Source organism: Glycine soja, chromosome 18 (genome assembly GCF_004193775.1).
Source record: "Glycine soja cultivar W05 chromosome 18, ASM419377v2, whole genome shotgun sequence".
Taxonomy (NCBI): Eukaryota; Viridiplantae; Streptophyta; class Magnoliopsida; order Fabales; family Fabaceae; genus Glycine; species Glycine soja.
The window spans coordinates 43,155,128-43,177,009 of record NC_041019.1 but is presented as its reverse complement, the minus strand read 5'-3'; the positions used below and the strand labels follow the sequence as shown (position 1 = coordinate 43,177,009).

General features: G+C 32.4%; 1 long non-coding RNA gene across 1 annotated transcript; it reads left to right on the top strand.

Annotated features, from left to right (window-relative positions):
- Nucleotides 1-1,760: 1,760 nt before the first annotated feature.
- On the top strand, nt 1,761-8,975 carry LOC114395552. The gene is made up of 3 exons (XR_003663059.1): nt 1,761-4,419; nt 4,529-4,691; nt 4,767-8,975. It is a non-coding gene; the product is annotated as an uncharacterized LOC114395552 (long non-coding RNA).
- The last annotated feature ends 12,907 nt before the right edge of the window (nt 8,976-21,882 follow it).

Here is a 21,882-nt window from a genome sequence, read left to right as displayed (position 1 = left end):
TTATTTGTATTTTATTTAGAAATGTGATAACTCACTCCTCGTGTGTTGTTTATGTTTTGGATCTTGTAATGATCTCGAACCTTGTGTTCGTGGGAGAAGAGATGGTTAGGTGGATTGCTTTAAGGAACCTCGTGTTGGAAGACGCATGGACACAATGTTCTGATATAATGTGACATTGGGACATGAGTTTCCACTTTAATTGCATGATGTTCCGAACATATTATTTTACTTTATTTTATTCTGCTGCTTAACTTGAATTCTTTTGTAAACTTGAACGACCTTGTTTTGAGTCAAAAATATTTTTGAGAAGTTTTATTTGGTAATAGTGAAGCGAATGTGTACCTTTTATCCACGTAAATTTACTTACGATTTTATTCAATAAAATTGATTAAATTAGATTCCATGTTTTAAACTTTTTTCCATTTATATGCATGTTGAGATAGAGACTGTCATATTTCTCTTTAGTTTTTGTATTTTTTCGTTAGATTGTTAGAAGTTGAAACAGAGACTTTATGTTTATTTTACAACATTTTGTTTTATGACACTACTTACTAGTTCCTATTATTAATTTTAATGAATTAATGCTTGTTTTATGCATGTAATTATTGTTTTTCTTATAATTTTTACTTAGTCTATTGCTAAACACTTGGAATTTCAACGGTGGTAAACAAGCATGATTACTATTTCTTTAAGCTATCCAAAAATAAATGAGATCAAAATTTTTTTACTTGAGATTTCATAGCATGCTATAATATATTCCGTCCAATTACAATTTTTTTGTCCTATTTTCTCCATTTTTTATGAATAAAAAAACAAGATAAGATTAAATGCGAGATGAGGTGAAGAAACTCGATTTCCAAGTAAAAATGGGGATGAATCTAATTTTTGAATTCTGACGAAAATAAAAAAACGGGAATGAGAAGGACTTGGGAAGTCCACCATTGGGAATGAGGAGACTAAACTCACTCCCGCCCCACTCTGATATTATACCTTTTACTTAGTCTAATCACTCTAATGTTATTACTTTTTAACCATTCATTGTTTAAACTAATGTATGTATTAAAGGAGTAACATGATTTAATATTTTAAAATAATAAAATTTTTCAGATAAATTAAAAGATGTAAAATAACAAATACTAATTTAAAAGTGTGAGAATTAAGGGTTGAGTCATGGATGCTAATTAAGATATTGTTTGATTGATTTACATTTTGGATGCATTTGAGACAAAAATTTAAAAAATATGTATAGATGTCACATATATATATATATATATATATATTTATTTATTTATTTATCTTAATTCACTCTTACACTATTTTAATTCTTTTAAAGTAAATCACCTTAAGGAGGAGGGGAGGAGGAAGCATCAGCAACCAAGCGAAAACGCCCCAAACAAACCTTAATAGTGCAGTGTGGTGTTGCGTTGGTGACAAAAAAGACGATGAACAGGAGTCGTTGTTCAGAATCTTCAACCAAACCAAACAACAATTCACCGAAACGCAAACCTCCTTTCAAGCCAGCTAAGGATGACACCAAGCCCGTGCTTCAAGACCCTGTAAACACATTCTCTCTCCAGTTTCTTTTTTTGTGCTTACACTTTGATTCTTTCTTTGTTAAATAATTATTAACCTTTCTTCTTCTTCTTCTTCTTCTTCTTCTGTGTCAGATACTGAGATCCGACCCAATTGAGACAGAGGAAGCTGTGCTGCGATTGCCACCATTCAAAATCCCTACTTCAACTTCAACACCTGAAATGACATAAATGTATATCACTCTTTTCTTTTTGCCTTTATGGGGGTTTGATTTTTGAGTGTTTTGCAAAGGAAATATAGAAATAAAAAACATTTTTATTTTGCTCGCTTCCTTATCCTAGAATTTTGTTCTATTTTATTATAACATATCGAAACATTGAAATGGAGGATTTATTCTATTATGATCTGTTTTACTTTATTCCATTTCATTATTATCTTCCTGTCTTATCTCTTTCTATTTATTCAAACATAGGCAGGACTGTTAGATAAATTTATTTATAATTACTTATAAAAAAGAAAATAAGAAGATAAAATGAAAAAAACTTTTGTACTTCAGCTTTTGGATAAGTTAGATGAGACGAGTTTCTATAAAAGTTAAACTTATAAGTTAATTTTAATTTATGGGAGAAGTGCAATTTATTTTACCTTTTTATTTTGTTTTCCTATAAACACTTAGGGCCATAGTCTTCGTTTTCAACAATTGAGAGGTTCAGTGTTAATTAGCATGGTATGGAATGCTTCGTTAGTCATATTCAATTCATCTCTTAATCAAAGACTATCACTGCTCTGATAGATGGCATTTAAATGTTCTTATATTTGTTTTCCACTTGGAAAGTTAAATCTCAGAAAATTTATGTGTAGCTTGAGTGTTGAAAGAGTGGTTTCACTGCCAGACAGTAGCGATGCAAGATTAATGAGTTAGGATTTATGGTCATTTTGGTGCTTCATTGGTTTTGTCTGTCAGATTGGGAATTTAGAATGCACATTGTCAGTGTACTCCCTGCACAATCAAGTGGTTTATTTGCTATTACTTGAGTTAATACCACAGCAATCAATATTAGTTCTCATAATAGTTTTTTGAAGCTGAATTTTCTTTTTCAACTTGAATATGCTTTTGTACTGGTGTTTTACTTAGTATTTGGGAATGAGGAAAATGGGATGGCTGTTTCAAAGTGGAACATTTGGTAGTTGTTTGAACCAGTGCCTCTGCTATCCTATTTTAGTTTTCTGTTAAACTACATTTGATGGCATGATTTTATCGATGCTTTGACGACTGTGTTGAAATGATTATAGGTTCATCTAATCATTTGATCTAATATAGGTGATACTCGTTTAAGAATCAATCTTTATATACGAAAAAAACTTTAGTCCCTATACACCACCCTTATTAGCCTATATTGGTCCTTATTGTTACTATGTTTCTAGAAAAACTTGAGCTTTAGTTCCATACATTCTTATAGGGACTAAAACTTCTTTTTTTTTTTTTTCATAAAGGGATTGATTCTTAAACGAGTGTCACTTATGGAGACCAAATAATTAATTAAACCATGATTATATTTGAACGATGCATGTGATGATATCACTAGCATGAAGCTTCATAGGTGGAATATGAACCAAAATTTTTAACTCAAGGTCTTTTTGTATGACTGCCACATTGTGTGGAATTTGGCTTCTCCAATTTGCATATTATGGCAATCACTTCAAATCTGTAAAATCCATGCAGATTGATAGCTTGCAAAATCTAATTTGTGGAAGTAAAGGGAATGACTAGAGTCAATTCTGCCCCCACCCCCTTTTTTCCTTTTCTTTTTCTAAGATCTATTTTGGTTCATTTGTGTATCACTTATATTGGGTTTTTCGTTCTTCCAGCTTCGGAAATGAAAATTCTTGTTGCAAATGAAAAATGAAAGAATTTCTGATGGTGGCACTAAGAGCCACAAGAGAATATCCTAGGGTTTAAAAGTCTACTAGAGAGAAGATAAAATGTGCAATTAAAAGATATCCGTTCATTCATATGTGCTCCAGCAACAACAAAACATTAAGTAGTCTCACACTATGGGCTAATAATAAAACAGGTAACTACTTGGGGCCAAATTAGGAAATAAAAGGGAATATAATATATCCTAATTAATAATAGTCCTTGGACTAGAAAGGCTTGAAAATGAGACGTTTGGGCCTTGGGGTAGCTGGGTCCAACCCGTTATCAATACCCCCATCTTTAGAAGGGACCTTGTCCTCAAGGTCGACAGACACATGGCGTGTGTTGGTAGGCTGATCCAGAAGCATGCAGATTGTGCTTTTTGGGAACGACCTAGATGAGTGCGACACATTCAACTGTGAGGAAGGAGCTAACAAGAAACAAGTTGGTGGGGCAGAAGCGGGTTCCCAAAATGCGTCTTTGGGAAGAGATGCGTCAAGTGGTCGGTCCAACAGAGACGAGACATGTGTCAATGATGGAAGTGATCGGAGCAACTTTCAATGGTGCAGATTGTTCCGACCCTTTTTGACTGAAACTGAAGAGAAATGGTGAGATGAAGTAAGTTGTGTACTTGGAAAGATCTCATTTTAACTTTAGGTGAGTTAGGAGAAGAGAAAGGAAGTGGAGAGTCTCTTGGATTTCCTGAGTTGAGGGAGATCATTGCCGATAAGAACATGGTGGTGAACGGTGGTTGGGTGCCACCATAGGGTCTCAGCATGGAGACGTGCACTACTGGATGAATGCGCGAATCCGGAGGAATACACAACTCATAAGCCACATAACCAATCCTTTGAAGGATTTTGAAAGGCCCAAAGAAGCATTTGGAAAGCTTTTGAGAAGAACGACAAACAACAGTTTGTTGGCGATATGGTTGAAGTTTGAGCCAAACAAAGGCACTAGGCTCAAAGGTAACATCTTTGCGCTTTTGATCAGCTATGTCTTTCATGCTTTGATGCGTCCTTTTTAAATTTGCCTTTAAATTGTGAATAATGGAATATTTTTCTTGCAATGTTGTAGTTGTCCCTTGAACATAATCAAGCAGTGTGGGAGGGGGATGACCATACAAGGCCGTGAAAGGTGGCATGTCGATGGATGAATGGAAGGCTGTATTATACCACAACTTAGCAAGGTGGAGAAACTTGAACCAGCAACGTGGGCGTTCACTTATAAAACATCACAAGTAAGCATCTAGCCCCCCATTCACTACTTCTAATTGTTTGTTGGTTTGTGGATGATAAACAATGTTGTATTGTAGGGTGGCTCCTTGGACGTGAAAAAAGTTCTTTTCAGAAGGCACTCATAAAAAGAGGGTTGTGGTCTGAGGTGATAGTTTTGGGAATGCCATGCAGACGAGCGATTTCACAAAGAAACGAGAGGTCACGTTTTGAGCTGTGAATTTGGCAGGCAGAGCTACAAAATGAGTTGACTGGGACAAACGATCACAAACAACCTAGGTAGTAGTATGACCCAAAAAGGTAGGTAAATGAGTGGTGAAATCCATCGTCAAATCTTCCCAAACTTTCTTTGGTATAGGTAAGGGTTGTAATAGCCCCATTTGTTTCTGTGGTGGGTATTTGTTATGTTGGCAAATAACACATAAGTGAAGGAACTACTTAGTATCCTTGTACATGTTGGGCCAAAAAAAAGAAGTAGCCAAGCGGGCCATGGTGGGTTTGATGCTGGAGTGGCTCAAAGTGGGAGTGCAATGATTTTCTAGGATCAAAGAGTTGCACAAATCTTTGAAATCCAGGATGAAGAGTTGCTCCCGAACATATAAGAGACTGTCTTGTATCTTAGACACAACAACTATAGAAGTGTTAAAAGTGTACTGAGTGAGGAGAGCTATCAGTAGAATAAAACTATTGCAAATGCCCTATCAACGATGGAATGGGAGATGAGGTGAAAGACAACAAGAAGGCCTCTTCTTGCTGATGGGAAAGAGCATCCACAACTATGTTAGACTTGTCAGGTTTATACAGAATGTCAAAGTTATAACCTTGTAATTTACAAGTCAATTTTTGTTGATCGGGGGTCTAAATTGTTTGTGACAACAAATTCCTTAAACTTTTCTTGTCTGTGAAAATTTGAAATTTCTTCCATATCAAATATTAACACCATTTTTATGGCGTTTGTGACAACATACATTTACCGAATGCAAGCAAAGGCGACACACATCTGAGGATTCATCTTCTTGCAGAAAAAGGCTAGCATATGATTATCTTGGCAAATGATAGCTCCAACAGCCATCATAGAAGCGTCTGTTTCTATTGTGAATAATTTTGTAAAATCTGGCAAGGATAGCACTAAGGCTTCTGTTATTTTTGTTTTTAACTGTGTAAAAGCCTCAAATGCTCTTGTATTCCAAGAAAAAGCATTGTGACGCAACAAATCGATGAAGGGAGTGGCAAGAGAGGCATGATGTTTAATAAACCGCCTGTAAAACCCAGTGAGGCCAAGAAATCCTTTGAGTGCCATGAGAGATTGTGGCTTCTACTAGTTTAAAAATACTTACACTTTCTTTGAATTTGGGGCGATACCTAACTTGGAAATCACTTGTCCTAGATACTGCACATTATCCACAACAAAGACATATTTAGGTAATTTAGCAAAGAATTGATTAGAAACAAGTAAGTTTAAGTGAGCTAAATGAGAATACGAATTGTTGTAGATTAGAATATCATAAACAACAACTAGAACAAGTTTCCTAAGGTAGGGTCTTAGCAAGTCATTCATAGATTATTAAAAGGTAGAGGGAGCACTAGTAAGCCCAAAAGGAATTACTAGGAACTCATAGTGCTCGTCGCAAGTGTGGAAATCAATCTTGTGGGTGTCCTTAGGGATGACCCTAATTTGATGGTAGGCATAGCGGAGATCAATCTTAGTGAAAATGGATGCTTCATCCAGTTCGTCCAATAACTCATCCACTATAGGAACATGAAAGTGGTCCTTCATTGTGATTGCATTAAGAGCTACATAATCTACACAAAAGTGTCAAGTCCCATCTTTTTTTTTTGCACTAGTAGGATTGGGGATGAGTAAGGGTTGTGATTAGGAGTAGTGATGCCATCTTTTAGCATTTCCTGTATAAGAGTGGTCATAATTTCTTTTTGGTAATGAGGGTAATGGTAAGGTTTAACGTTAACAAGGGTGGTGTTGGGTAAGAGTGGAATATGAAGGTCATGAGGTCTAGAAAGGGGAAGGCCTTTGGGTTGGTGAAATAATGTGGGTAAGAGGATAAAAGTGCAGTAAGATCGGGTGGTAGTGGTTCAGGTGGAGTGTTTTGGGTGGGTTTGGATTGTAACAAGTGTAGAGATGCAATGGCATCAAAGTTGCGTAAGTTACACATTTGGTAGAGGTTGGCTGTTTGGGTGGGTGAAAGGGTGGTGCCACATAGGGTCACAAGGGATTAATCAAGGGTAAAGTAAGTTGTAGAATGACAAAGTTTGCACTGACCGTGCCTAAGGTAGAAAGCCACTCTAATCCCAAAACTATGTCAGCGCCTTCTATAGGAAACAAGTAACAAGGAACGTAGAATGTGTGACCTTGAATCTACAGCTGCTCTTGGGGGCATAGACGAGCACATGCTATTTTGGTCTTATTACCAACCATAATAGAGGAGGGTTGTGTAGGGAGTGTGGGTAATTGCAAGTGAGAAGCAATCCTTGGCTACAATATATTATGGGAACTCCTTGTGTCAATTTAAACCTACATAGTAAGGCCACCTAGCAAACTAGAGAATTTCAAAGATTTGAGAGATGGTTGTCCCAGAATAGCCTGAGGAGATAAGTGAAAATGAATTGGTTCCCTCTAGAAAGTGGGGAAGGGAACCTTTGTGTCTGTGAGGTCTACAACATCACAGTCTTTATCCACCAATAGTAGAAAATGACCTGATTGACATTTGTGGCCAATAACTATTTTTTCATCACAATAATAGTAAAGACCTTGTGGTCAGCGTTCGTGCATATAAGCAACAAAGATGGGCTTAAGGGAAGTATGGTGGGTGTTGTTGCCATGGTTTGTGGTTGTAATGAGGGAAGTGTTTGAGTTAGGGACATTGGTGGTTATAGGGCTAGGTTTATGGAAGTATATGCAGAAGAACTCACTGTAGCACGATAGGACTTAGGTCTAGCATCTTGTAATTTATTCTCCACTAGTTTGGCTAAGCCTATCGCACGAGAAATTGGGTAGGGATGTAAAATGATAAATTCTCTACGAATTTCTGGCAACAATACAAAGATAAAACAATTCAGAATCTCAACAATAAGACTAGTGACACGATTGCTCAATTTCTCAAAAGCAGTTCGATAATCTGAAACAGAGCTTGTCTATCGTAGCTTAAATAATTTTGCTTGATGATTTGCATAAGTGGAGGGGGCCCAATCTCAATTCCAAAGCTCTAGTAAATGAAGGCCAATCACTTAATTGAAAATTTTGGGACATCCATTTAAACTAGCTAAAAGTTTCCCATTTCATATAAAAAGGTGCTAAGGATAAATGGTGTTCAAGAGGTATCTAATAATACAAAAAATACTAATATGCTTGAAACAACCAATCTAATTGATCTAAACCATCAAAAGGGGATAGTTGGATTTTGGGTTGGTGGGGAATTTAGGGGCTGTTTAGGAAAAGTTGTGAGCGAAATGTGTTATCAAAGGAAGAGAGCAATAACACCCTGGCTATCATTGTCGTTTCCTTTTGCAATGCACTTGATCATAGCGTTACCACACGCGACCATCGTGAAGTCGAAACAGAACCACCATGGCTTTTGCACAAGGGTTTCGAACCCCCCTAACCCCCCTATCTCCTGTGTGTGACCTTGGTGTTACTGCAAAATCCATGTTTCTTTCTTCTTCTTTTTTTTCTTTCTACACTTACATCTTTCCCACAGCAAGCCCAAATCACTAGGGCCCAAACTGCACTCATGTGTTATTTCTTTTCTAAACCCACCTCGTGTTTTAACAATTGTTTTGTTTTTATACTGTGTCATCAAGTTGTTTTGAGGTTTGGATTTGAGGTCACAACACCTTGAGGACAGGGTATTTTTGATGGGCCAGAGGATGTTATGAAAGGAAGAGAGCAACAACAATGGGTACAACAAGCAATTAACACTAATACAAAGATGCAACAAGCAGACACAAGGGAGACAAGCACAAATCAGAGGCCCAAAAGGAGAATCATCAAACCTCAACATTTGAAAGATTTCATATAACCAATTCTGACCAGGAATGCTGAGCTAGCATAACTTAATTGGCCAAATGAGCATATGTTGTCTGCCATATATGTTTCTATCTGTTATTTGCTAAATTCCATTAGTGTTGTTAGTACAATTTGTTAGAATTTAGTTAACAATTTTTCATATTTTGGTGCTTATATATGAATGAATCATGTAATGGAAATCAAGCAAAAAAATAATACAAGTCTTTCCTTCCTTCACCTTTTTCTTAGGAGGTTTCTAGGCCTCGAACTCTAGGACAATCACCTTGAGCTGACCCTAGCTCATAACAAAATGGGTGAGGTTGTGGAGTGGGTGTAAAGGGTAGTGGGGTGGGCATTGGGGTAGGCGTATAACTAGGGGGTGGAGGTGGGGGTTTTGGAGATATGGTGGAGTGGAGGGGGGTGCCTAAGGAAGTGGAGGCGTAAATTCAGATGAGACTAGGGTTAAGGGTGGGAAATGGGGTAACCCTTCTAAAAGTGAAGAAGATACATGGGGAGGTGTAGACTTAGAGGCTAGCTGTTCTTTTAATCCCATGAGAAGTTCCTTGGCAAGAGTCCATGGATTGTTGTAGCAAGGAAAAAATGAGTGTCCTGATTTTCCAACCGATGTATCCTCCATCTCCTTAGATGAAGCTTTGGTAGGAGCCATAGGAGTCAGTAGATCAAAGCACCAATTATGGTGGCACTAAGAGCCATAAGAGAAAACTAGGGTTTAAAAGTCTACTAGATAGAAGATAAAATGTGCAATTGAAAGACCGTCGTTCATTCATAGGTTCTCAAGCAACAACAAAACATTAAGCATTCTCACCCAATGGGCCAATAACAAAAATAATAACTACTTGGGCCCAAATTAGCAAATAAAAGGGAAAATAATAGATCCTAATTGTTAATAGTCCTTGGACCACATAACTACTTGCGTTATAAGCCTATTATTCTTATAATTTAATTTCATCTACTTTTAGGATTCGTCTCACGGAAGGCGTTATGTGATTCATGTAGACTACTTAAGGAGATATGATTATTGTTGTGATCATTCATCTAACCTTTGAGCTTATGCTTTTCCGAAGATTTAAAAGAAAAATTTGTAATGATCATATAAAGCATAAAAAAGAAAAAAAGAAGATAAAATGAGTTTTTAAGAAAAGTTGTCTAGGTAGATTAAATATTTAGTATCCATTGAGATTTTAAGAGTTGCATGTACAGTCAAACAGATGAATGTCCGAAGTTTAGTTAGTTAAAGAATGAACAACTACATTGACATCTGAATCGATTAATGTACTGACTGATTGTGTTTGGTTTTGCAGAGTGAAGGAGAAAATTTTCACGATCATTATGTATTTATGTTTCATCTCAAAATTCACTTCAATTATTTTAGTTTCTTTGTAGCAAAGGAAAGAAATTCTTCTAATGCCAGCGAATTTTCGAAGGTTTCGTTCTAAAGTCTCTATGTTGTAGTCAGTGTGAAGCAGAATCAGTATTTGACCTCATACACGCGGAGGCTAATGTCAACCACTTTTATGTTGAGGACGGTTCCTCCATTTTTATTTGTAACTTGATTAAAAAATATTAAAATTGGAAGGCTGACATGAGCTTCATAAAATTCTTGGGACCAATTCCGTTGATTAAAGTTTAAAACACCTTTAATGAAAGGAAGAAAATACCATTAATTAAAACATAAAAAAGAATTAATGTTAGTCATAAAAAAAGCCTTTAATTGTTATGATATAAAGGAGAACTATGAATTGTCCCTCACTTTGCTTTCCTGAAATATCTCGAGCCAATTAGTAAGTTTTTTCTATTTTTAAAACTGAGTAAATTTTGTTATTTTATGGCTGTTTTTAAATGCAATTTTTTTAATCTTGAATTCTTAATATTTGGAGGGTGGTGATGAATTGCGATATGGAACAATTTTAAAATTTAGAAGATATTTATTTAGAAACACAGTATAATTTGAAGACAATTTGAAGATTTTCTTTTATAATGTGCGAAGTTTAATGTTTTAGTAAGTAAATTTCAATAATAGATTCAATTTGTTAAAAAAATAAGTTGTAAAGCTTTTGGTACTAAAGAGAAAATCAATGGAGGAGCACATTTGCTAAGTTTAAGATATAAAAGAACTTGAATGACTTAAAAAAATGGCAAAATTGATATTGAATTGTCTAGAAGGATAAAAAGTAAAAATTAAATGTTAATTTTAATTCATTATGTTTTAGTATAATTTCATTTTGGTAAATTAAGTTTTAAAAGATTTATTTTGATTTTTTATACTTTTAAGATGTATAATTTTGTTCGATTTATAATTGTAAAATTGAAAAATAGATCAAAATAATATATTTTGAAAATATAAAAAATTAAAATAAAATTTTTAAAACTTAATATATCAAAATAAAATTATACTAAAACATAATGAATCAAAATAATATTTAGCCAAAATAAAATTATAATTTCTACGTAAACATGTAAATAAAACTAAAAATCTTAAAAATACAGACATAATAACATGAATTGTTGATATCAAGTCCACAAATGTTAAACTCGACTATTTTAAATAAGCTTGCTTAAGTGGAAGCAGACTTAGTTATTAGTTTAGTTTTGCAAATTTAATCAAGCATTTAAAATTTAAATTCAAATAATTTACGAATAACTCAAATCATTCACTTTATTAAAAAAAAACTCAAACCATTCACAACAAATGTAAGCGGTGGATTACAATGTTTGTGTGGCTAACATGTGTATATTATGATTTTGGAAACAATGATTAGCATGGTGTTGCCACATGTTGTGTCAATGCCTCAACAATCTAAATCCCTTAAACAACCTAAATTCCTAATTGTGAAAATGAATTGCCTTAATAATTTCCCGAACTAACTTTGCGTTTCATTACATTTGCCTAATGAGCTAGATGGCGAATTGTGACCACGAGAATGATAAAAGTAGCCTGATAAGAAAAAAAAAATTGGTATTAGGTAATGGTAATTAAAATTATTTGTAAATTAAAGAGACTAATTGCGTCACATAAGAACTTACCGAAAAAAAAAACTTACTATGATTTATAGAATAGTAAATGCAATTTCATGAGCGTCATCATTGTAACATTCCCAAAAATAAAATATTAGTATTAATAATATAGAAGTGATAAATAATTATATATTTGCATGTTTGTATAGTTCGAAGAAGTTGAGTTTTAATATGAGAATTTTATATGAAAAATAAGTTTTGGGTCATGAATAGGCTAGGAGAGGAGGTAAGGCCCAAAAAGGGACCAGAAAGGGCTGAAGCCCACAGCCCTTATAAACACACACTCCCACTCTCAAACACACACACACCCCTTTGGCTAAAAGTAAAAGGGGAAAGGGAAAAAAGATAGGAAAAGAAGGAAAAGAGAAGGAAAAAAGAGACTTGTTGCATTCAAACATTTCCAACCACTCCAACAACTTGAGGTGAATGTGTGACTATCATCCTCTTCCCCTAATCTCTTAGATTTTAGTGGGATTTGTGGTAGCCATGAATGGGTTTTGGTTTTGAACCCTAACCCTCCAAGCTTTGAGAGCCTTGTAAGAAATTATGCATGAAACCCACTAAGTTTTGGTAGTTCTGAATGTTTAGTACTTGTTTAGGATCATTGAAAGGAGGTTAGGATGGGTGGGTACACCATTGATGGCCTCCTAATTTGTGAAAACCTTGTTCAAATTCCTTTCTGGATGTGTCATTCCCATGACATATACCACGAGCAGGCCATGGTAGAATCTGACTTTAAATTTGAGTCTTTCTGGGGTGTGCCATGTCTATGGTGTTTACCATAGACTGGTTGTGGTACATCTTGATTGTGTAGTTTTGTCAGTTTCTCACTTTTCTTTGCATTTTCAAGGTTCTTAACTTCTTATTACTTCCATGATTAACAAGGGAGGGATTGAATATGTGTCTTGATGAATTATAAAGTGTCCTTCATCGAGTTTCATGCATGTAGGGTTCCTTGCTAGGATTGGGATCCCTGGAACTAAGAATGTTAATATCTTTTCTTACCTTCCACATGAGTAATCTAAAATGTTGTAGACATTATATGTGCAGTAAGTGTTAATGATGAATGTAGGAGGTTCCATATGAATATGTCAGTAATGAATGAAACATATGTGTGTATACTTGTGAAAAGGAAAGTTAAAGACTAAGGCCCCTCAGACCGAAGGGGGATACAAGTAAGAGGTTGAATGCTTTCTTTAAATGATAGGCAGGGTTCCGTCACTTCCTAGCATTTAAGGCAAAGCAAAGCCCCTCGGACTAAAGGGGAATATAAATACGAGGTCATGACATAAGATCAAGGGAGATGCTCCTTGAAAGTTTGAGCTCAATACTTGCCATAAGAGAAAAAAGACAAAGAAAGAGATAAAGTAATTCATGCAAAGGTTGATGTTTAAGGTTATGTTTATGCTTTAGCAAGTGTTGAACTAAAGCTATATCTTTATGATACATCCTGAGTCACATAGGTACATTGTTTCATGTTTAGGACTCATTAAGACCTTGTCTCATTAGTTTAGTTTCCATGTTCCAGATTGAACAAGCTATGGAGAATACTCTTGGCCATGAATATGTTGTACTTTGTGTATTAGTGACTTTTATCTTATTACTTTTGAAATACTTCATATGTAGATATTCCTTTGGTATAGGGTTCTGTACGTTGGGAAATACCCTTTAGATATGTATACGATAATTTACTTAAGAATGATGTATGACTCGTAACTTTGAAATTCTTGATTAATGAAATCATATGTTTTTATTATCCGCATTTGATGACTAAAATGTAAAGCTAAGGGTAATACACCTTTAGGGTGTTACGGTATGGTATAAGAGCAGTTCAATCCTTTGGACTATGGATAATATGTTAGCATAGTTTGGCTATCTTGCCATGAATTCTATCTCATTTAGTTACTATATATTAAGTCTGGTCAAATCAATGAGGAGCAGAGTAGGTAGAGACTATGGTAGGGATGGGAAGACCACTTGTGCATAATCACACTATTGAATTGGCAGCTACAGAGGCAAAGGTTGCTGCCATGAGAGAGCAAGCGACATCCACCACCAACCTCATTAACCAAGTGTTGAGGGGATCATCTGGATGTTCCTCAAACACTCATGACTAAGGGGGTGGGGCTCAAAACCTTGGATTTTCTAAATTCAGAAAGAACAACCCTCTTAATTTCAAGGTGAATACAACTCCTCAATTGCAGAGTTTGGCTCCAAGGAGATGGATAACATCTTTGAGGTGGTGCCAACTACTGAGGAACAGAAAATGGTGTATGACACATTCATGTTGAAGGATGAGGCAAAAAATTGGTGGAAGGACACAAGGGAGAGGATGATGGCCTTGGAGACTCCTGTCATTTGGGAGAACTTCAAGATCACATTCTTGGAGAAATACTTTCCCCACAATGTTAGAATCTAAAGGGAGACTGAGTTCCTACAACTCAAGCAAAGGAGCATGATGGTTGGTCAATATGTTTCCAAATTTGAAGAGTTGGCCAAATACTCTTGTTATCTCCGCAATCATCCTGATGAGGAGTGGAAGTCCATCTAATTCGAGCAAGGCCTGAGATCCGATATTCCTAACCAAGTTGGGATTTTGGAAATTAGGAGTTATGCACTCCTAGTTAACAAATGTCTCATTGTGGAGGATAACTTGAACAAGTTGAAGGCAGACCAATGTCTAGTCCTCAAAAGGAAGAGTGAAGAAATGACGCATCCTCCCACTATCAAGTACAAGATGGAAGGATTCAAGGGCAAGAAAGTGATGATTTTTGGGACTCCTAAGGTGGAGGCATGCCCCAAATGTGGGAAAACTCACTGAGGTGTGTGCATGTTTGGACAAGATGTCTACTTTAGGTGTCATCAACTGGAACACTATCCTAAAGATTTGCCCCCTTGGGAAGAAGCAGAGAGTTCCTATCTAGGCTAAGTTAGCAGATAACGGTTAGATCCACACACTTACCCATAATTTTTTTTAAAAATAGTATAATGTCATTTTTTATGTTATTTAATTATTATTTTCATAATAATTTAGTCATTTTTTATAAAGTGAAGTTAATTACTTATTATATGAAATATTTGCATTAGTTTTAATTGATTAAAAACGTATAAAAAATATCAAAGTTTATGTAGTATTTGCACTTATATTAAAACACAAATATTGAATATTTGTTTTAAGAATAAATTAATTGGACTAATGAATAAATTATGGAAAATCATAATACATTCCATCTCCAAACTTTACTCAAACATAAGTATTTTTTTTTTATGAAATAATGTCAAACTAAACTATCCAATAAACAATAGCTCTCCTGGAAAGGAGTCAATGTAAAATTTACGTTAGATTTTAGTTATATATTATTATAGAAATTTTGAAGCTCTTATTTACTATATGTTTTGAAAGATTTGCTTGTAAACAACACTATTAATAAATTTTAAAAGTTTCAAAATTCCAAGAAGTCATAAAATATAGTTTAAAAATTATACAAATCAGAGTAAAAACTATTGGATCGATTAAATTAATTATTATAAATTTAAAATAAACATTTCATATATAATTGATTTTATATTTTTATTATTTTAAAATTTACCAGAATATTTTCTAAGTTTAAATAAGTATTTATATATTTTTTCAAAATCACCATTTCAATTCAAATAATATATATGAAATTCAATTGTCACAATTTTAAGGGTAATTAAGTTTAATTTTTGTGATATCTGATATTTTAACTATTTTATATTGCATAAAAGTAACATTGTAACAATAGAATAATATTTATCAATTTTATTTCAAAGTTCATGCAAAAAAATACTGAAAATGAATATAAAAATAGAAATAAAATGTCATATGGATATTATTAATATATTTTTATAATAATTAAATGAAAATATCAAATTAAAAAAATTAAATATTTTAGAAAAAAATAAAATATAAAAATATTATGCAAATCATCCTTACTTTTTTTATAAAGTAGTTTAATTACTTATTTTAAAAAATATAAAAATTTCAATAGATGTTTCTTTTTTAGATAATTAAAAATGATTTCTTACAAATATATAATTTAAATTTCATAATATATCTTAATTTGATTGTGAATTTTGTAAAAAAAAATGAAGGTAATAATGAAAACCAAACCTGGAGAAAATTATTCCTTAGAAACTATTTCATTGCTAAAACATTTTTTTATCTTTTAAAATTATTTTTTAAACATATTTAAATATAAATATTTATATAAACAAAATTTATTATTGAATTCATCACTAAAACAACATTACTAATAAAATTTAATTTACAAAGATCTATTTTCTAATATTAAAACTAAGAAGTTTTAAGCATCTGTTTTTAAATTGCTAAGTATAACTTGCGTTTGTTGTACAAAAATACTGATAAATGTAACTTTTGTTTGTTAGGGAATATATATTATTCTTTCAAAAGAAAGGACTATCATTTGGGTGGGAAAAATATAGTTTACACTGAGTATTACTTATCAATTTAAATTATAAATGAAGCATTTTCTTACCCCTCTTTATATATAGTTACAATTCAATGGTTTGTGCAATAAAAATTCTATTAAAATAATATTATTAATCATTTACTAATGATTTGGTTTAACTTTTATAATTCAATAATTATGATTTGAGAAAAAAATACCAAAAAATAATTTTATCCTTAATTATAATTTTCAGCTTTTTATAAAACTAAATCAAATTGTTATTCTTATTATATGCAATATTCTCTTGAGTTAGCGAAAATCATACATCACGATTAAAATTAATTTCTGACTTAATGGATTAAAGGACACTTATCATATTTGACCTATTTGACCTAGGATAAAAAAATGTAATTTATATCCAAACCAAAATTCTTAAAACTAAAGATACATAAATTACAATTAGTAACATGTATTTATTGTTAATTCTTTAACACAATCCCCGACATAGTTCAAATTAGTTTATTAGTTAATATTGTAATTATTATCTTATAATTATATTGACATAGAAAAAAGTCAAAATTAATTAAAAAAATGAAAAATGAATTATTAACACAAGCAACATAAAATTATAAACACAAAATATTTTTAATCTTAAATTCTTTTATTTGGAGGGTGGTGAAGAATTGCGACATGGAATAATTCAAAAATTTAGAAGATTTGTATAATTTGAAGACAAATTGAAGATTTTCTTTTATAATGTGAAATTTCATGTTTTAGTCAGGAGTAACTTGTATTCAATTTGTAAAAAAAAAAAATAAATAAAGTTGAAAAGCTTTTGGTACAAAAGAGAAAATCAATGGAGGAGCATATTTGTTAAGTTAAATGACTCAAAAAATGGCAAAATTGATATTGCTTTGTCTAAACTAGAAGGAAAAAAAAATAAAATTATAATTTCTATGTAAATATATAAATAAAACTAAAACTCCGAATATTGTTGATATCAGGTCCACAAATTTTAACCTTGACTATTTTAATTAAGCTTGCTTAAATTCAAACATAGACTTATTGGTTTAGTTGAGCAAATATAATCCACCATTTAACAATTTAAATTCCAATAATTTACTAATAACTCAAATCATTCGCAACTTATGCAATGGATTACATATTCATGCGACTAAAAAGTGTACATTATGATTTTGGAAACAATGATTAGCATGCAATTTCTTACTTTTGCCGAAGAGCATCTTGCTATCATACTCCTATTGTGGTAAGTGGCAATTAAATAGGACATCATTTGGTCAGAAAGGTTTGTTAACATCATTCCAATCTTTATGAAAAATGATGATCCAACTTAATGTTTCATATTTTGGGTATGGATCACATAATCCAAAACAAACTCTTAACATACTATGATTATCACATCTAAACTTAACATGGAATTTACAAAATCAATTCTAAGGTACACCAAGACAATTACATTTCTAAGGAATCATTGCAACGCAACACATGAAATAAGATGGAAATAACATCACCAAAATCAGAGACACGAAAAGAAAGAATATGAGTAGAAGAAAGAAAAAAAAACATGGCTAAGGGAAGTTCAGTACGCGTGTGCAATCTTTGCATTGCAACCAGGTAAATTGACTATCATTGTGGGATCACCAGTTTTACCGCATACATTACACTACAATGACACAAAAGAAGAAAGTTAAGCCACAATGTAACAAAAAAGTGTTGGCAATAAATTTGTATGTCCACGATCTAAATTATCATGTAATCAATTATAATTTTAATAATAAAGTAGTATTTTATTTTCATTGTCATATTTTACTATTTGATTAAATAGTCCGTTTGATAATGTCATTGATTAAAATTAAAGATTTATTATTATAATAAAGATTATGATAATGAGAAACATGTTTGTTCTAATTTTAATCTAAACCGTTCTTGATCATAGGATTATTGTAAATAGGATATCAATAATATAGATAGATTAATATATATGTGATAGTATTTATTGGATAAATATTAATAGATTTCATTTATTAATTTGCATATATAGATGAGTCACATGTTGATGTGATCATTGAATTGACTCAATTGAAATTTTTTAATGGTTAAAATTTACTATAAACTGTCAATAGAAATTCTCAAGAAGAGATATAATAGTTTTCTTTGACTTGAGATTATCATAATAATTAACAGGTTATTTGTTGTATTTTGATTCCGACACCTAATGCTTTAAAACACTTGTTGAATGAATATTGGATATATTTAAATACTTGTAGAATTAATGATTAATCAAGAAAGAATCCATCAACTCTTGGTAATGAGTTTGAACACAATGAATAAAATTATATCCTGACCAGGAAAATTAAATGAAAGAAGAAATGAGTTCCTTAAATCATCATGAGTTAACTCAAAAGGGTTTGATACCATACTCTAGAGTTAACCCAGAGATGTAAAGATGGAAGAAATTATTACACTACTCTTCTAATGATTCTTAAAAGTAAAATGTTACTTCATACTATTCGGACTTTAAGGAGTGTTGCTAGAGGCCTACCTTGATTAGTATATTAATTTGATTAATATATTACCGGCTTAGTATTGAACCTACAAGGCCAAACACAAACGAGTAATCTCTGTTAAAGAAATTATTTTAATATTTGATGATTAATTAAATTAGAAAATTTAATATGATCAAATGATTAATTGATTTCAAAAAAGTGGAATATTATTATATTTTTGTTAGCGCTGAAAATATAAATAATATGAAAGATTTGGTGAAAGAAGAGAAACAAACATGTATGATTTTGTATTTGGAATTTGGGTTGAAAAGGCGACTAGATACAAGATACAAGTTTGACTTGATCAATTATTATTTCAATTTTAATTGTTAAATGATTAGCAATAAAAGGTAACAAAAAATAATATAGTTTAAAGAAGATACTATTAATAATGATTTTGATTTGATCAGAAATTGGGGTGTCCTTAGCGAGATAGAGCCTTGGGTTGCAAATTGAAAATATCTCAATATCACTTCTCTATTCTTATTTTTTTCACTTGTCAAAGTTGTTGACAAATAGAGGTCAGTCTCGGTGTGGAGTTCATCAACAACACGTATAAGATCAGTCTTCACACGTTGAATTTTTATGCTTCAAGAGCTCATCAACATCAAGAGGTATAAGATCTAATATGTCATCTGTTTATAATATAATTTAAATACAAAATAGATTCTTTCATTCGGCAATGCGTGTTATTGAACACTTTTTTCTACAAAAAAGACTCATCGATAAATAATTAAATAAAAAACAAGTGCAAGTCAAAAATGGCTATTGAAACCAAAAGTGCAGTAAATTTTATGTTTTTTTATCCTGCCTGCTCCATTGTGGTGGTACGTGAAACAAACATGAATGATGGTAAGTATATTGAGTGAATGAAACAAATCTTTTCGTTTGATGTTTATAGACATTTTTCATATCAAATTGGCTTCATATAGACATCTTTTCGTGTGACATAGGAAAACATTTTTCTCATGATCACATATGGTTTCCATGGAAAAAGTGTGTTTTGCAAACTGTTTAAATATAGAAAAAAATTGTAAGCATATGTTTATTTTATTTATACTATATTTTCTATCTCTTATTTTCCTACCTTTTTATTTATCATTTTTTTAATATATTTTTCCTCTTTTCAATCTTTTCTTTATTACGTACAATGTAAAATGTTCGTGCAGCTAACAGGGTGTATATTAAGATTTTGGAAACAAAGATTAGCATGCCATTACTTAGTATTCCTGAAGAGCATCTTGCTATCATACTCCTATAGTGGTTGCTAAATGGTACATCATTTGGTCAAAGAAAGGTTTATTAGCATTCCAACCTTTCTGAAAAATGATGATCCAACTTAGTGTTTCATATTTTGGGTGTGGATCACAGGATCGAAAACAAACTCGAACATACATCATCTTACTACTTTGACACCAATGAGAAAATCTTCTGTTTTCAAAGATTTCTTGATAAATCATCCTTTAGAATGCATTTAGATAGAGAATTTTGACTAAGAAAGTAATTTAGTAATTTATCAGAGAATTTGAATTTCTGTAATTTAGAATTCATTGTTTGGATGTTTTTTATGAAGAATTTAAAATTTTGGAATTTTAAAATAGAATTTTAAACAACTAAAAATTTGAAATTTCAATTTCCTTCTAAAAGGTGAGAAATTGAAATTCTCTTCTTACAGTCTTCTTCAAGAAACACCGTCTGACTTCCTAAAATATCAATCGGGTGTGAGCATAGAGGAACACGTATAACTAACACAACAACCATATCTTCTCTTTTTTTTCATTCATTTTTTCATCCTCATAATTTTAATCTTTTTTCCAAACACAAAATTTTAAAAATAACAAAATTTCAATGGAAGTATTTGAAATTCTTATAATTTAAAATTTCCCAGAATTTTAAATTTCTCTGTCCAAACACACTCTAAAGAAATTGCAAAGTCATTGACTAAATGTCCTCATGCCATGCTTCTTGTTAGAATACGTAAATTTATTTGGCTTTCTTGTGATGGTTTTAGTATCTATCGCATAGACTACCAATAAAGAAAATAAAGAATTGTTTTGGAGGTCATGGTACTTGTTTCACTGTTGCTCACCTTCTGTTCCCACCTGGTGGAGTTAACCAAACTAACCAAAAGCAACATGTGCATCTCGTTAGCATGGTCCTAACCTTGTTGCCAGAGTCCTGCGGCATTGACTACTCCTGTTGCAGTCAAAATTTAACTGCATTATCTACTATGAAGGATAAGGAAAATGCAACATAGAAAACTAAATATTGAATTTAATACCAACTGGTCCAATTGCAAATTTTGATATGGGGAAGAACAATAACTTAGATGTCTAGTTTTTGGTCAGAACCACACTGCAGGTAAAATAAGCAAATTGTAGTCAGAAAGGACTTAAAGGACATGGTTGTTTTGTCACTAAGTGGTATTATTAGCTTGTAATTTTTATTTGTCTCTAGCAAATGAAATTCCATTGGAATAAGTTAACATGTTCTTAGAAACATCACAAAAAAATATTAGGGTTTGTATGTGTTAATCTAGATCACTGGAACAAAGTGCAAATATGATAAGGCATAATCTACATAATGTTGGACATTTTAGTGTAATTGATCTCTTTATTATGTTAAAATAAGAGTGCACGCTTGTTTTAATGTAATAACGAGATGTTCGGTTTAGGAAAATTTTGGAAATTACATGGAAGTGACTTTCAAGAAAAGGCAGGTTTTAAAAAAGATAAAACTTCCATCAACCGCCAAAAACCACCTGTTCATCAACCGCCAAAAACCACCTGTTCTTTGATCATAAATAATCATTCTGGTTCAGAAAGCATTACGGGTGACAAAACATACAAGACCAAAACAAAACTCTTGAATTATAATCTTCTTATTTTATCCGATTGAACAATTTTGGTTGAACCCCGAAATTTGATTCAATCTGAAAGTGTTATACACGATTTCAGATTTATCCAGTATTATCTCGATTTTCAAATTAACCAACAAAAGATTGAATCAAATTTTTTGAGATGACGAACGATAGTTCGAAGATGACAAGTAAGTTTACGAAGTTGGACAAGTTTGAAGGGCAGGATTTCAGAAGATGGCAAAAGAAGATGCACTTTCTCTTGACAACATTGAAGGTGGT